Source organism: Pinus tabuliformis, chromosome Q, assembly GCF_031772625.1.
Source record: "Pinus tabuliformis cultivar Carrire ecotype Pingquan chromosome Q, CPIR1, whole genome shotgun sequence".
NCBI lineage: Eukaryota > Viridiplantae > Streptophyta > Pinopsida > Pinales > Pinaceae > Pinus > Pinus tabuliformis.
The window spans coordinates 898,802,250-898,818,805 of record NC_142296.1 but is presented as its reverse complement, the minus strand read 5'-3'; the positions used below and the strand labels follow the sequence as shown (position 1 = coordinate 898,818,805).

The 16,556-nt window shown below is 36.0% G+C and overlaps 1 pseudogene; it reads right to left on the bottom strand.

Annotated features, from left to right (window-relative positions):
- Nucleotides 1-12,268: 12,268 nt before the first annotated feature.
- On the bottom strand, nt 12,269-12,745 carry LOC149222369 (L-type lectin-domain containing receptor kinase VIII.1 pseudogene; annotated as a pseudogene).
- Nucleotides 12,746-16,556: the final 3,811 nt, after the last annotated feature.

The following is a 16,556-nucleotide window of genomic DNA, read 5'->3' as shown; positions in this document are numbered from 1 at the left end:
TCAGCTTTTTGGGCCTTGCAATTTTTTTTATCATAGGTTCATGTTGGGATTCTCCCATATCACTTGGCCTTTGAGTTAGATTACTAAGGGCGAGGCGAAAGCAAATTTTTCCTAGTCTGAGTCCCAACAGAAGGTGTTCATTGAGTTGAAGCGTCGCCTCTGCTTTGCATTAGTACTCATATTGCCATACCTACAGTAGCCATTTGAAATTGAGCTAGACACCTAAGACTATGTTATTGATGTAGTCTTCACCTAACACGGGCATCGAGTGGCCTATCACAGTGAGACACTTTTTGAATTGTATTCAATCGTGCAGGCTCGCCAATACTGGAAGCACTACATTCTAGGGAAGGAGACGATCATCCACACCGATCACCGACCTCTTCAGTTTATACAGACATAGGGGAAGTTGCAAAATGATCGTCATCAGAAGTGGTCTACATATCTGCAACAATTCCACTTGAACATTAAATACAAAAAGGGAAGCACCAATCATGTTTGCAGACTGCCTCAATCGACCCTTAGTTGCAGCACTTACTATTGTTCTCAACTCTTGTGGTCTCAATACCTCTGGATGGCCGCAACTATACAAAAATGATTAAGAGTTTGCCTCCACATACCAGATGCTAGGGGATGGAAAGCATGTTACTGATTTCCACCTCCAGGACACATTATTATGCTACCTGGGCCACATTTGTGTTCCTTCAAGCGAGCGTGCCAAAATGATTTGGGAGGCGCACTACAGTCAGATCGCAGGACACTTTAGGGTGGAGAAAATTGTGGTTGTACTACAAAAGTACTTCTATTGGCCCAAACTTCGATTGGATGTTGGGAAATATATTAGATCCTGCACTACCTGCGCCATTGCCAAGCCATCCATCAAGAAGCAAGGCCTGTACACTCCTCTGCCTACTCCCAACCAGCCGTGGGAATCCATCTCCATGGACTATATGTATGGCCTCCCTTCTACCAAACATGGTAATGATTGTGTATTTGTGGTCATGGACAAATTTTCTAAGATGGCTATATTGGCAGCCTACAAGAAGAGTATCATAGCAGAGGACACTGCCAAACTCTTCTTTGAACGAGTATGGGTACATTTTGGGATCCCACAGACCATTATATCAGATCGGGATAGCAGGTTCCTGAGCACATTCTGGTCAAGCCTCTGGACACTATTGGACACCAAGCTCACCAAGTCAACTGCCTTCCATCCCCAGACTGATGGTCAGACAAAGGTCATCAACAAGATGATAGTGCACATACTCTGCATGTACAACTCCAAGCATCCTCAAACCTGGGATGAGAGTCTTCCATATGTGCAACATAGTTATAATAGAGCTCTCCATAGCTCGATTGGTCGCAGTCCCTTTCAAGTGGGTCTAGAATTTGAACCGTTGTGTCCGATTGATGTTGCATGCCTGAGGCGACTACACAGACAAAATCCACACGTGTATCGTCTGAGGTGGATAAAGTGACCAGATTTATTAAACACATCCAACACATCCGCCAACAGGTTCACGACATCTTGGAGAAGTAAAATTCCAAGTACAAGTACCGACATGATCAACATAGGTTGCCACACAAGTTTCAGGTGGGCGATAAAGTCTGGGTGCATTTGTAGAAAGAATGCCTTACCAGAGCCCATCGGAAGCTCAGACCACTCCGATATGGTCATTACACCATTACCAAGGCTATGGGAGACAATGATTTTGAGCTCAACATTCCCCTATTCCTTGGTCTGCACCTAGTGTTCAATGTGGACCGCCTTCGACTATACTTCCCACCATTACTGAACACATCAGACATTGCAGAACAGCTCACACCAACAAAGTTAAATCCAGACTGCATGGAACATGCCACAACTGATCAGATTATGGACACACAGGTCAAGAACACTCGCCAATAGAAGATCCAACTATATTGGGTTGTCAAAGTTGGCCAACTCCTGCACCAAGGAAAGTGGCTCACTAGGGACCAGGTTCAACAGAAATTTCCTCACCTCATGGAGGCTCTGCATGCAATGGGGACCATTGCTTCCTAAGGGGGGAGGAATGATCTAGGTGGATATTGGTGGCCACCCACCTATCCCACCTAGACCTCCAGTCAGTTTCATTTGTTTCCTTGTTTATTTCAACATTTACTATTTTTAGCAGTTTTTTGGGTCCTGAACTTCCGGAGCAGTTTTGACCCCCTAAACGATGTTTTTTTATGTCTGCAACAAACACACAATTGTAGGTAGGAGCTTGCAACAAAACCTGTAGTACTCAGAGAGACCTTTCCAACAAGGTATTGTACGTGCTAAACAGAGATAATATGACCACGTTATAACCCTGGGAAGTTGGCTGCCCAACTAACCTCAACAGGGCCCACAAACTCTTAGCGTTACATCTCTTGGGGTAAGGGTTTTGGTTGTTTATGTTTCTCATGTTTTCCAATAATAAATAGGCCCTTGAGCCTCATTGTAACACAATTTAGAGGCATGTAGCTGGCACATCTCTTCTCAAAGATAAGCTATCATCGCCCGAGCTAGTCTTATTCCATTCTGTTTGTAAGCATATTTTAGTATTTGATATTAATGAAATGAAGTGTTATTTCTATTGCATGTTTGTGTTTATGGTTATATCTATAATTTGTTGCATTCCTGTTTAAATTCAGATCATTGACATATTAAAAAAATATTGTTGTTAAACAACTAGTGTAGCTAAATGATTTTTCTTATAGATGGGTGGATGAAAAGAAAAACTTCATTATTTTCTCTGGTATTAATTATTCAAGTAGCAAAATACAAATACTAATGATATGGTTCTTTATCTTCTTTCACATGAAACGAAAACACTATTCTTGTCTTTTTTCAAAATATATGTTGGAATTACACTAAATTTGAAACGAAGACTTAATGCATATGCAAAAATTATGCATTCTATGTTTTTTTATTTAGAAGTAAAAGAAGCTCTTGTGTAATGATATGTTGAAAAACTAAAGTCTTAGAAAGAGAATTTCATACTCAAGAGAAACATTTAGAAGTGAGGATTATAATTTTCGTAAAATAGAGAACTGTATGAAAAATATTGAAGTCGAATAATAGAAGCAAAAGAAGGGTGAGGTCACAATAATATAAACACAAGTTTCTAGACGTATAACAAAAAAAAACAAGAAAATAATACTAGTAAATTACTATATATATATATAATTCAAGTGTATATAACGAACACCACAAAGAAAAATTATAGAAGTATTTCTGAGATTTAAAATTTAAATCAGCGTGTTGCGGAAGATTAAGAGTACTTTTATTCTAAAAGAAATCATTTTACTTAGTTCTACGGGGCCGAAAACTCAGTATTGAGGTGTAATTTAAACTAATTAGAACATAAACGTAAACCCTAAGGTTAGGGTTTTTAGAATAACCTTTGTGTTAAAATAAGAATACATGACAAAAACATTACAGGTCTACAATCCTTTAATAAAAAATGTGTTTTTAGTTCTACTATAACTGTCAAATTCCTAAAAAACAACCCATCAAAGGGTTATAAGTATAATTACACTAACAATAAGAACTATGCTAGCTGAAGAAAAATATTTTTTTCCTATATAAGGAATGATGAAGAAACTTGTAGGTATGCTCCAACCTCGTAAGAAAAAGACAACTTGGTTAGGATTTCTCTTGAATCATAGCAATTCCGCTTGCCAAGAAAAAGGCTTCCAAAGGAGAATAACTTATGGAATGAAGCACATTGTGAATGTAGTTATCCATAAACATAGAAACTATTATGAGTATTTATGTAAAAAAAATATTATCTAATATGTCGAAAGAAAGAATGTAAGGAAGAGATTTATGAAAAGTATACCTGACGAGGTTTATCACTTTGTCTCGATAAAACCCTACACACAATTATAGAAAAGTTAAACAAAATTTTAGATGGAATCGTCTTCCCAGATAATAAGCAGAAAGTTAATTCTATTTTTAGTATGAATTCGATACTAAAAGGACCAGAAAAAGAAAATAAATGAAAAACATTCAAACTAGTCAGTTATAGGTAGAGCTGACATATGAAATACAAATACCTTGTTATATTCAGAAATCAGGATAAACTCTAGGTTTCTTACAACCTGTAAAATTTATGAGAATAACAGTAGTTTTGACGGTCTTGGGAAAAACATAGAGAAAGACACATAACATAAATAGTCAAACTAGACTATATATTAAAATAAATCACATATAGAAATGGACCAATCTCTAAAATTGTCATAGCCCCTATAACAAGAGATGTAGAAGGGTTATAAATGCTTCCTTCATTCAAAGACCAAAAAAATAGTCAAATTTTGAAAGAAACAAGATACAATGAAAAACAAATTCTAAATTTATGAAATGATAATGTAGGGTGTAAATATTACATTTATTGATTGGCGAATCCCTTTTTAATTCTACATAAAAGCCAATGGCATAAAAAATATCCATACAAGCTAGTAGAAATAAGGATAAGGATAAGGGTTTCATTATGAATCCTTTGAAAAACTTGAAAGATAAAACAAGAGCAAAGTTAAGGAAAATTGTAAATTAAGAAACGAAAGCTTGAAAAAAAAAATGAAATAATTGACCAATAATTACCCAATGGGATCTCAGAGTGGAACAAAAGAGTTTGCCTGAGTGAAACTGAGTGAACCTTAAAGATACATAGGTTCCAAAACTCAAAATAATCTTAAAAAAACCCTACAAGAAGCAAAGGAATTGTATAACATTGTTATATATAATTTTCAACTATAAATTAGGAAAAAAAATGAATACTAGAGTTACCTTCAACAAGGTTTTGACACATGTCAGAGGAGAAGGAACTCCATAGTAAAAATTGCATGGTAAATGGTCATTGCGCGATAGATGGAAGTAGCAAAATTGAGAAGTTTATCCTATTTACCTCTGCAACTTAATGCCGATGAAAAAGAAGGGTCACCATTGAAAAATAATCGAAACCCTAGCCACAAAGAGCAGAAAGTCCAAAGAAGAAAACCATAAGAGTAATGACGATGTTACTAAAGTGGAGATAGATCATTAAACCTTGTTGAAACCCTAAAACTCTTCATGACTGTTGATTAAATAACAAATATTTAGAACCATATATCATTCCAAATAAAAGTATATACTTGGCAATAAGGATAGGTTTCTCGTCCAGGTTTAGAATTCCCCAGAAAAAAAGAGTGATATTAAATTAACTATGGATAATGTGCGCAAAAAACAAAGGTTACACATTAATACCACATGCAATAACCAATAAATGCTTACCTTTATAGATATATGTATGTAAAACTAGCATTTGCATCATATGTTGCAAAGGAAACACTGTAAGGCATAAATTCAAGAAGAATCATGACATATAAAAAATCATTAGATCCCATTGTCATTCTTTCTGTGTGTTCATAGAAAATACCATTGTAGGAAAAGAAGGTAGAAGATACAAACATTTTAATAAAGTTGAGGTGTTCATAGAAAATACCATTGTAGGAAAAGAAAGTAGAAGATACACACATTTTAATAAGGTTGAGGGTTTCAGAATCGACCAACTTGGATATTAATTTTAAGGCTTCAGGAACAAGAATTCACTATTTTTCAGCCAACAAAACATCAATACATGCTATTTTTTAATCAAACTTAATCACAATTATTCAACCCACAAAGCATCGAGAATTAAGTCATGTTTTTCAACTACGAAATAACTAAATTAATTATCAACATTGTATGAAAGAAGAGAAGCGACACATGCATGACTTTCAACTTGCTTATTATGTACCCTAAGAAATAGAATAAATACCCTTCGTATCCTCATGGCATTGTCATCATTTTATGATACATCATATATATATATATATGAGAACATGCCTTCCGCTATGATACGTAGCATCTACTCAAATGATCTATTCAACCTAGGATTCACCTATAAAAGCCAAACACTTTACATTAAAAAATTGTGCGAGAAAGTTCGCAGCTAGAAAATAATATGTTAGAACATGCATCGCTCTATTTCATACAAAGCACCTACTCAAATGATCTACAAAGCCCTCAAATCATATGCCAAACCTACGTAGTAGGATTCAATTTAAAATGGGGCAGCCATATGCGTCATCAATGTCGTAACTCTGGACGAACCATCGCGCCGAGGCACGAGTCCATTTCACGGTTAAAACTGTATTCTGTTAGAACATGCATCGCTCTATTTCATACAAAGCACCTACTCAAATGATTTACAAAAGCCCTCAAATCATATGCCAAACCTACGTAGTAGGATTCAATTTAAAATGGGGCAGCCATATGCGTCAGTCTCCTTTTCGATGCTTATTAATGGTTTTGTGTCCCCTTTTCTTCATGCACAAAGGGGAATCATGAAGGGTTTTCCCCTCTCACCTCTATTATTCCAATTGGTTGCATAAGGACTTAGCAAGCTACTGGTTCATGAAAAGTGAAGAGGAGTGTTTGGGGGGTGGAAGTGAAATTTTGAAAATAACGCATCTGCTTCCTTCTTTTCTATGATGGGTTGCAAAGAGATATTAATTTCCTCCATACTGTAAACTGATCAATGAAAATAAACGTCTATCTACAACAAATTAATCATAAGCATCTACAGTGGGTAGCATACCTCTTCCACTGATGGTCCTTCCTTGCGTCTCCTCTGCACATGATCTCCCATAGAAACCAAGATAAAAGAAATATAGTTTAAAGGTTCAAGGTTCAAGCCAACCTTTTACCACATTCATTGACTAGTTCAATGAATCCCTTACAAATATCCCACTTGCTGGCTTCAAGAGTATGGTAAAAGTTTAAATTTTAGCTTCATAAAGACTTTGGATGTGTCATGGTGAAGTATTTAATCACAACACAGGATTGGTCAACTAACTTTAAAGTAGCTACTACCAACAACTCTACCATTTGAATTGAGCCAATCACTTAAATGTTACTCTTTACAAAAATGTGTATTGCTAAAAACAATTGCCAATCTCTCCAATGGGACTTGCAAACTTGTAATGAATCCAATCCTTGCAAAAGATATGGATATTTTAATAAAATTGTCTATGCCAACAACTAGATCACTTCTTTTGAATGGAAAATGAAAGCCTTCAATGACAAATGCACTCTTTCGGAGAATATCCTTCCTTTTTATGGGCTAGATTCAGCCTTTGAGATAAAACAAATCCCAAAAGATAAACCATCATTAGTTTGCACCTGCTTTAATTTGCTTCATTCAAGCCCAACCATAAAAGATAAATAACCTTAGCATTAATCAATTCTCCTCCTTCAATGTTACTTTCTCAATGAACTCACAACTAATAACAACTGAACTTCACAAAAATTAAAATTCGTAATCAGTGTAATGTCAACTGACAAAATACTGCAATTTATAACACAAAAATAAAAAATTGTAATCAGTGTATTGACAACTAACAAAATACTGCAATTAATAACATGAAACATACAATAAATATTGATAGTTTAATAACACTGTCTATGCCAGCAGCTAGATCATTGCTTTTGGTATTACACATCTCCCTCATACAGGGCTGTAGAACACCCCTCACTTATCTTAGTGCAATGACAAAGAAGATGCAACATTACATAGGAAGAAGAAGCACATACTACTATAGCCTTAGGCTTACGATGCATCAACCAATAATGCAAAAGGTCAGAATTTTTCAATACCAATTGGGTGGTGTCTCCTTACAAAGAAAACAGAGGTGTTGTACAAGCCCAACATTGTGGAAGATAAAAGGTAATGTGACCTATCTGATCGTAATATGGTAATAGATAAAGGACAAGACTAGAGCACTTTTGAAGCATACAATATAAATGAAAATTTAAGTGCTGGAGGAACTTCAACAAAAATGAATTGCTAGCGAAGGAGACTAAAATTGCAATCAAGGGAAACATGAAGCATTGTGCATAGAACAGGAAAATTTGATGGAACTAAAACATATTGAACACTGTTGGACCTGCCAAAATATCCTAGATAGAAGAGGATATATCATGTAATTGTGTACATGTTAAATGGTTAGAAAACATATCTCTGGATTTATCAATGCCTCTCTTTTGGCCAATTGGGCCATTTTATTCCCTCGGGGGGAAATAATGTTACTAATCAAAGGAAATAACTGTAAACTGATCAATGAAAATAAACGTCTATCTACAACAAATTAATCATAAGCATCTACATTGGGTAGCATACCTCTTCCACTGATGGTCCTTCCTTGTGTCTCCTCTGCACATGATCTCCCATAGAAACCAAGATAAAAGAAATATAGTTTACAGGTTCAAGGCTCAAGCCAACCTTTTACCACACTCATCAATTGTAAAATAGATAACATGTTTCAAATAGTAATATTTCATTTCAAACCTCCAACAAAAAAGTAAAATAATGGCCAAAACAAATTGAGACTCAAGCTTACCAACCTCTACCAGTTTTTAAAAATGTTATGCTATAAGAATCCTAATCTCTTGGCACTGAAAGAAGCCCTCTTATGAATGGCCATTTTGAACTACATGGAACATTGCAAAAACCAAATTGGCATCCACATTATACAATTAAAGAAATTTACCTCTTTCAAAAGATTCTTAGCTAATTTTTTTTTTTTTTTTTTTTTTTTTTTTTCACGAGGAAGTTGCATTATGCATTTCCTGTTACGGGAATGTATAATCCACGAAGCAACATAACAATGTAGAAAAATGAATCATACTAATAAACAATGCAACGTTACTTCAACTCTGGATCGGTGATTAGACAAGAAGTGGATCGACATGCCATAGCATAGAGCTCAAGTCATTCAAGAAATAGACAGAACTCGTAGACTCAAAATAAGGTCAGAATGAAATGACATGCTAGGCTTGCGCCGAGGAACATGAGGAAATGGAGCTTCTCCACTCAAAAATGCAGTACTTGCATCATTGTCGGTTTAGCTCCAGGATTGGGATGTGAACATAGAAGTCCAACCATCAACATTCTACTCATTTTGTTCTCATCAAAATGAATTGAATGAACTCTGAAAGATTATCAATCACATTCAAGAATAGTCCTTGATGCTCATGGAGGAATTGGAAACCTGGCTTTGATCACAATCAGGGACAACCTCTTGAAGGCTCAGATGACGGTTAGAATTAAATGACATGTTAGGCTTTCCCCGAGGAACATGAGGAACTGGAGCTTCTCCACTCAAAATATGCAATACTTGCATCATTGTCGGTCTAATAAAATTCTTCTCATTTCGTTCTAATCAAAGTTTCCTCTCAATATTAAGTCTAAGGCCTCAAGAAGCTTCCCATCTCTATGCAAACCCCAAAACCCAATCAACCAAATTGCTCTGTCCAGGTCGCGTATCCACCTCAATAGCTCTTCTTCCATAAGAAACTTCCAAGACCACTGCCCAAAGCTGAAGACATTCATTTTGTCTGAGGCCTTTCCCGTGAATAAATACTCAGGAGCAAGGTACCCCATTGTTCCTGTTGTTAAAGTTGGATCAGGGCTCTTATTGTGCTCTATAAGCTGAGCAAGCCCAAAATCTCCTAGCCTTGCATTACATTCGTAGTAACAGATAGAACTGACTTCCCAATAATATTGTAAATTTTTGATCACATACAGGAACCTGGGAAATATTTTTGTGATTACTGTTCTTGCAATCTTTGAAATTCCTCTGGAAGACCAGTGATCACAAAACAAATGGGACAACATTTCCTCACCAACATAATTTCCATTGTGTACAGGATTTATACCCACAAAATGGAATATATACCATTATTTACATGTGAAATTGGAAGGGCAGTTAATCCTGAACAAAATTTACTTATAGGAAGAATATTTTGTTCCAGTCAAATCCTTTTCCTCAAAGCCGGAACAATCCTTTCACAGACCTCAAAATTTTTACGCATCACCGAAAATTTTCAAGTAATAATTTGCGGCGAAAAAAATGCAAATATGGTCTTAGCTATGAATAATTTTCAGTTTCACTCAAGTATTAATGGAAAGAAGCACAATTCAGTAGGCAGAGTCTCTGTAGTTTTTGACATCATGTTTTGAAGCATATGTGAATAATATTTTCAGGATCAAACTTATTAAAATCTAATGTGCTTTGCTTATAGGTGGCATTCAAATCCTCCAATAAAATTCCAAGTTCAACAATTTGTGCATGAAACTGCGTAGCTAATTCAGATGGGTTTTATTTTTATTTTTGTTGTACTGTCCTGTTAGAAATGCAACTGAATGTCATTACAAACCTTTTTTCAGAAATTCAACCATTTTTTCATACATAAAATCAAATTTTATTTGTCAAAATGGGAAATAGATCTGTTCAAAAAATTTGTGTGGCACACATATCTGAGAGTCAATGATTCTGGAGACTTTACATCTCTCTTTGGAATCATCAAATGAAGTTGGAATTAGCTGCCCTTAATAAGTCAGCAGGTGAGATTGTATTGAATGGAGAATATCAATGCAGTAATATCATCAAGCTTTGACCAACTCGCTTCTTAATGCAATTGATGACCCAGTTTATTGTAATACAGGCACTTCTGTATTCCAGAGAAAGCAAGAAGAGATGACAAATTAGGGGAATGGAAAATGAATTGACTGAACTATGAAAGATTATCAATCACATTCAAGAATAGTCCTTGATGCTCATGGAGGAACTGGAAACCTAGCTTTGATCACAATCAGGGACAACCTCTTGAAGACTCAGATGACGGTTAGAATGAAATGACATGTTAGGCTTGCCCCGAGGAACATGAGGAACTGGAGCTTCTCCACTCAAAATATGCAATACTTGCATCATTGTCGGTCGAATAAAATTCTTCTCATTTCATTCTAATCAAAGTTTCCTCTCAATCTTAAGTCTGAGGCCTCAAGAAGCTTCCCATCTCTATGCAAACCCCAAACCCAATCAACCAAATTGCTCTGTCTAGGTCGCGTATTCGCCTCAATAGCTCTTCTTCCATAAGAAACTTCCAAAACGACTGCCCCAAAGCTGAAGACATTCATTTTGTCTGAGGCCTTTCCCGTGAATAAATACTCAGGAGCAAGGTACCCCATTGTTCCTGTTGTTAAAGTTGGATCAAGGCTCTTATTGTGCTCTATAAGCCGAGCAAGCCCAAAATATCCTAGCCTTGCATTACATTCTTAGTAACAGATAGAACCGACTTCCCAATAATATTGTAAATTTCTGATCACATACAGGAACTTGGGAAATATTTTTGTGATTACTGTTCTTGCAATCTTTGAAATTCCTCTGGAAGACCAGTGATCACAAAACAAATGGGACAACATTTCCTCACCAACATAATTTCCATTGTGTACAGGATTTATACCCACAAAATGGAATGTATACCATTATTTACATGTGAAATTGGAAGGGTAGTTAATCCTGAACAAAATTTACTTATAGGAAGAATATTTTGTTCCAGTCGAATCCTTTTCCTCAAAGCCGGAACAATCCTTTCACAGACGTCAAAATTTTTACACATCATCGAAAATTTTCAAGTAATAATTTGCGGTGAAAAAAATGCAAATATGGTCTTAGCTATGAATAATTTTCAGTTTCACTCAAGTATTAATGGAAAGAAGCACAATCCAGTAGGCAGAGTCTCTGTAGTTTTTGACATCATGTTCCGAAGCATATGTGAATAATATTTTCAAGATCAAACGTATTAAAATCTAATGTGCTTTGCTTGTAGGTGGCATTCAAATCCTCCAATAAAATTCCAAGTTCAACAATTTGTGCATGAAACTGCGTAGCTAATTCTTGAGAAGTTAAAGGCGTCCACTGCTGTTGGTGTGGTACATACTCAAAATATACATGCATGCAAATAGGTTTTATTTTTATTTTTGTTGTACTGTCCTGTTAGAAATGCAACTGAATGTCATTACAAACATTTTTTTTTGGAAATTCAACCATTTTTTTCATACATAAAATCAAATTTTATTTGTCAAAATGGGAAATGGATCTGTTAATTTTTTTTGCGTAGCACACATATCTGAGAGTCAGTGATTCTAGAGACTTTACCTCTCTCTTTGGAATCATCAAATGAAGGTGGAAATAGCTGCCCTTAATAAGTCAATAGGTGAGACTGTATTGAATGGAGAATATCCATGCAATAATATCATCAAGCTTTGAGAAACTGGCTGCTTAATGCAATTGGTGACCCAGTTTCTTGTAATAAATGCACTTCTGTATTACAAAGAAAGCAAGGAGAGATGACAAATTAGGGGAATGAAAAATGAGCTGACTAAACTTTGAAAGATTATCAATCACATTCAAGAATAGTCCTTGATGCTCGTAGAGGAACTAGAACCTGGCTCTGATCACAATAAAATACAAACTCCTGAAGAGTCAGAAGAAGGTTAGAATGAAATGGCATGCTAGGCTTGCGCCGAGGAACATGAAGAACTAGAGCTTCTCCAATCAAAATCTGCAATACATGCATCATTGTCGGTCTAGCTCCAGGATCAGGATGTGAACAGAGAATTCCAACCAGCAACATTCTTCTCATTTCGTTCTCATCAAAATTTCCTTTCAATCTTAAGTATGAGGCCTCAAGAAGCTTCCCATCTCTATGCAAACCCCAAACCCAATCAACCAAATTGCTCTGTCCAGGTCGTGTATCTGCCTCAATATCTCTTCTTCCACAAGAAATTTCCAAAGCAACTGCCCGAAAGCTGAAGACGTCTGTTTTGTCTAAGTCCTTTCCTGAGAATAAATACTTAGGAGCAAGGTACCCCATTGTTCATGTTGTTAAAGTTGCATCAGGGCCCTTATTGTTCTCTATAAGTCAAGCAAGCCCAAAATATCCTAGCACTGAAAGTTCCATCTAACATTATATTACTGGACTTAACATCTCTCTGAACCACCTGTTTCTCCCATCTTCCATGTAAATATGTCAATGCAGATGCAACCCCCATCACTATCTTGCATCTATTTTCCCGTGACAACACCGGTCCTCCACCTTCTTGAAAAATGATCTTATCCAAGCTACTGTTCGACATGTAATCATAGACCAAAAGAATCTCTCCTTTCTCTTGACACCATCCTTGTAGATGGACCAGGTTTCGATGACTAAGGCATCCTATAATTGAGAGCTCTGTATGAAATTCATATTTCCCTTTATTATTGCAGGTAGATCTCTTCACTGCCACCAAAGCTCCATCATTAGGCAGAATCTCTTTATAAACTATCCCAAATGCACAATGACCCGCAACTCTAGCCACGTTGAATCCTTTGGTAGCATTGCTGAGCTCTTTGTTGTGGAAAGGTTTTACCTCGCCCCTTGCTGCTTGCAATCGACGAGGCGAAATCGAAACTGTTCCTGATGACGCGAAGTCGAAACTGTTCGGGAGGAATGGAAGATCCCCTGTGAGCCTCCATTGCCTGCGATTGAAGACGCGAAGTCAAAATCGTTCGGGAGTGATGGGTTAGGGTTTAATAACTCCTTTCCAAACTACCTTTGCATGATCCAACGACTAAACACCTTCCAATCGTCTAACATATAATCTAACGGGGCATGATTATGACAGATGGACAAGAGGGGAGTTGATTTCATAGGGGAACGCCTTACAGCATAATAAACCAAATAACATAATGAGATATTACCTTTATAGATATATGTATGTAAATAAACCAAATAACACAATGAGAGATTGTAAGAACTTTCATATAGAAAATCACAATTTGGTTTGATGTTTGAGTTCCTATTACAATGCAAGGTCACACATAATGCTTGAATAGATATTGAGTATATTTGACTTCATAAATATTTACTTATATACATTGATGAGAATGATAAATTAGTGAGAATCAATTTGTCTTTCCTCCCATGGAAACCCAAAGGCATGATCAAAACTCCCTCAGACTTAAAGAAAAAGGAGAAAAATATCCATAGAGAGGAGAAAAATATCCATAGAGACAATGGAAATTTTGGATAACCATGTTCACCATGTTGTATGTTATTTTTTGGATTTTAACTGTGTGTAGATTTAGAGTGGACTCACCACCCATCATCAGGGACTGAAGCAAGCTATGATGGATTGGAAAAATAGTGCCTGGAGGTTTATGAAGAATATGAGAGCCACCCACAACAGTAATATGTAGTTAATATTATCGTTCAATTGAAAAAATATATAAATATCAATTGATAGAGATTTTTGACCTAGAGATTTTAAATTATTAATAAAATAAAATTATTTGAAGCTTAACCCTTCACCAAACAATCAAAGAGAAATTGAAAGTTGAATTATTAAAAATACACATTTAAAATAAAGATTAATTAATAAGAAATTTTGACATATAGGGTTTAAATTATTAATGAAATAAAAATATTTAATGGTTAATCTTTTACCAAACAATTGAAAGAATTTTGAAAGATGAATTATTAAAATAATAACCATTTAAATAGATCACACTAGTATTAGTAATAGTACCAGCCTATATCCATCTTAACTCTCGATCAACCAAGCCCAAAGAGGGGTAATATTTCTTTTCACACTAAAAGAGATTTGCATCTAAGTAGATTCACTTGTTAGTTCCAGAGTTAAGATGGATCTAGATTGGTTTAATTTCCCCTTTAAATAGGCTATAGTCCACATGAATACCATGGGTTCTCATAAACCAATGCTCAAAAACCACTAGTAACTTGACCAAGTCAAGTTTACCTTATTATTTTAGTTTAAAGTTATTTTTATTTTAAAGTAGAGTTAATTTTAATTTTATTTTATTTTGATGAGGTAAAAATGTTCAACATAGGGTTATTTTTAATTTTGTTTTTACATTACATTATGTTACAATATCTCTACCATACTAAGTGTAGAAATTCTGCAAATTCTCTACAAATCTCGTTCTAAGACCATGTAGAAAATCTAACTGTAGATTAACCCGATAATGCAATATACCAAAGAAAAATACTATAACCTACTTCTATTATCAATTTGCTTTGCAGAAGCTTAACAATCGAGCTGAATTAGAGCTGAACACATATAACCAGAAGAAGAATAATTAATACAAATGAAACATAGAAAATACTCAAGGGAAAGCCTCAGCTAAAAACCTCACTATCTATATTATCATACAAGGTGGAAATACATCAGAATTATATAAAGCCTTAGCTCTCACAGCTAGCCAGCTCTCAGTACAATCCTCCTGGATGCTCACATGCAATCAAAGCTTCTCACAAGCCTTCCTCTCTGCTCTCCAAGCTCCTATTTCCTTGCGCAATTTCTCCTGGGTGATCCTCCTGTTACCAAGTGGAAAACTCTCAACCAAGTGGAACACTGATCTCTCACATTGATCTCACAACCTGTCAGAACTGCGCAATCCTCAAGGAACCTTACCTTGACTGCATGCATGTATTTCCTTTATAGGAAACACATGCAACTAATAGTACACTGTCCTTGACATTTAGCTGAACTGGGTCTTTCTCAGAATAGACATGCATGCGTTTCTGATGAGGGAATCTTCAGTTATCTGGAGTACACTAGTTGAGTGCATGCATGCATCAACTAACTGATAACTCACAATTAGTTCCTCAAACAGTTTGGAACTAATTTAACTGGACTTAACTCAGTAAACCGAGTTAACTAATTACAACTCAAATATAACTCAATCTTATCTCCTTAATTAAGGGATAATCTCCTTAATTTAAGGGATAACTCTTGCATGACTTTAGAAAGACTTCTAACTTGAATTTCTCCAACTAATTAATCCATAATGAATTAATTAATTATTTCCAAGCAGCTGGTGAGACTAAATTCGATTTTAATTCACAATTTTAATTCAAGGACAAATTAAAATTGGAATTTCTGGATTCTATTTTTATCATTTCTTGTTGCTATTTTCAACACTCCCTCTCAAAAAGAAAGGAATTCAACTCGATCTCGATAGTGAACCTTTGGAATGCTATGCATGCAACACTTCTCTCTAGTGTTGTTGCTCCAGCAACTCCAAAAAAAAAAAAAAAAAAAAAAAAAAAAATCCAACCTGAATCAATATGATGCATCTGTCATCAAAGTCTCTGACTGCTATTGCCTCTGTCAACTGAAAACTTTGTGCTTCTGCTGACTCTACCTTTCTGCACTGTTGTCAATCCTTCTCTGCGCTCTTTAGTATCTGACTGCTCTAGCCTCTGTCACTTTGATCTCTGACTGCATCAATCCCATTGATTCCTCCCGCTACTATGTACTTTGGGCTCCCGTAGCAAGGTACGATCCATGAGATAAAACCTCTCAATGGACCCTGCCCAATTTCAGCCTTCTTGAGACTATCACTTCACATCGCCCCACCTCACACCTGGAGGTATGGCTGCATGTGATCCCTCTGCCCACTTCTCCAATTATGGCTCCTCCACAATTGTCTGAGACTTCTTCTGGGACTGCATATTGAGAGGTAATTTACTCTCCCTCTCAACCACCAAGTCTCTAACATTTGCCTTGCTCCTCAAGGCTTTGCATGCATCTTGAACCTCAAGAGCATATAGGTTCTTAACTCGTGAACTGATCTGTTTCACCTGTCTCGTGGTGATGTGTTTAAGGAATGCCTTTCCTTTA